The sequence below is a fragment of the Trypanosoma equiperdum genome (assembly GCF_001457755.1).
Source record: "Trypanosoma equiperdum strain OVI genome assembly, contig: ctg_1688, whole genome shotgun sequence".
Taxonomy (NCBI): domain Eukaryota; phylum Euglenozoa; class Kinetoplastea; order Trypanosomatida; family Trypanosomatidae; genus Trypanosoma; species Trypanosoma equiperdum.
The window spans coordinates 45,907-47,432 of NW_027123713.1; positions in this window are offsets into that span (position 1 = coordinate 45,907).

Below are 1,526 nucleotides of genomic sequence, written 5' to 3' on the forward strand. Positions count from 1 at the left end.
CAAATAAAAATAAAATAAAAATAAAATAAAATACAAGGAGGTTCGGAGGATTACGATATTTGGAGTTTATGAACATAAGGGGGTAAATAGTCACCGTGAGATGAGAGTGAGGGTAAACGTGAAGATAAATAAATAAATTAATCGTATATGTAATAATGAAAAAAAAAAGGTGAATACTTGGAGAAAAGTATAACAAAAAATAAACAAAAAGAAAAGAAAAGAGGAAAATGCAGGAGGAGAAAAAAGAGGGATGAAGTCCCATGCGACAGTGTCCCACCGTTTTCTAAAATTTTTTTTTTCGTTCCATTTACAATTTTGCCACTGAACACGTCACAGTTTCCTTTTTCCTTTTTTCCTTTTCCTCCTCTCCTCCGTCATTACCCTTAAATTAAAGAATATGCGAATGATATGGTAACGTTGGGGAAGAGAAATGTCTGGGGAAATTTACATATGTTTTATATACCTGTTGGTTCGCACTTTATATATATATATATTTATTTATTTTCCAGTTGTGTTTGTTGAAACCCGTGAGTCTGAGAGAAAATAGAAGGAAGTGAAGTGCAGCGGGTTCGCGCTTCTTTTTTTTTTTTATAGAGTTTTTTTTTTTACATTTTTACTCATCTCCGGTATGGTGGCGCACAGCAGTAATTCCTAATATTATTATTATTAATTATTAATTATTGTTTATTATTATTATTATCATTTCCCTTTCCTTCCCTCTTTTCAGCTCCGAAGTTCCGTATGTGTCAAACTTCCACAAAAATGTCGAATGTAGAGGCTCCTGCCAGCGAAATGAACAAAAAAGAAAGAAAAAAGGAAGAAAAGGAAAGAGAGCAGGGTAAAGTTTTAAAAAAAGAAAAAAATACTAAAAAGGAAAGTTTCTCCCTGTCTTTTTTTAAAAAAAATTTATTTACACTTTTATTTCATGAATTTTGGTTCTTTGTTTGTTTGTTTGTTTCTTTCTTCTCATTTCTTCTCTCATTTCCTCGTAATTCGGTGCCACTGTACGTTTATATCATGGCAACAGTGCCACAACCGTATGTCACCATCGCTACCACTGTTATTATATTATATATTTATATTTATATAGTAATAATACTAAAAATAATTACTTTCATTACGACTAGTACCTACGATTACTACCATTGCTAGAGGAGTGGTTGTAGTGAAATAGTTGGAAATATTATGTGATGTTGCTAACAATTATTGCGGTGCATACGAACATATACACATATGCTTATATATGCGTATGTGCGTGTGTCAGTGCCATGTCGTCTTTTATTTATTTTCATTTTTATTCCTCTTTCACCTGGTTCTCCCAACTTGTTGTTCGCGTATGTATTTTTCTCGTTTTCTTTTTTTCTCTTCTTCTTTTCTTTTCCTTTTGTGAATGTTTAGTTTAGTTTAGTTTAGTTTCTGTTTTACTTTTTGTTTTTTTTCCTTTTTTATTTAGTTGCTGGCTCCCTGTCTTTGAATCTCTGCGGGGAGCCTCTGTTGTGGTATATTCTCGTTTCTTTTTTTTTTTT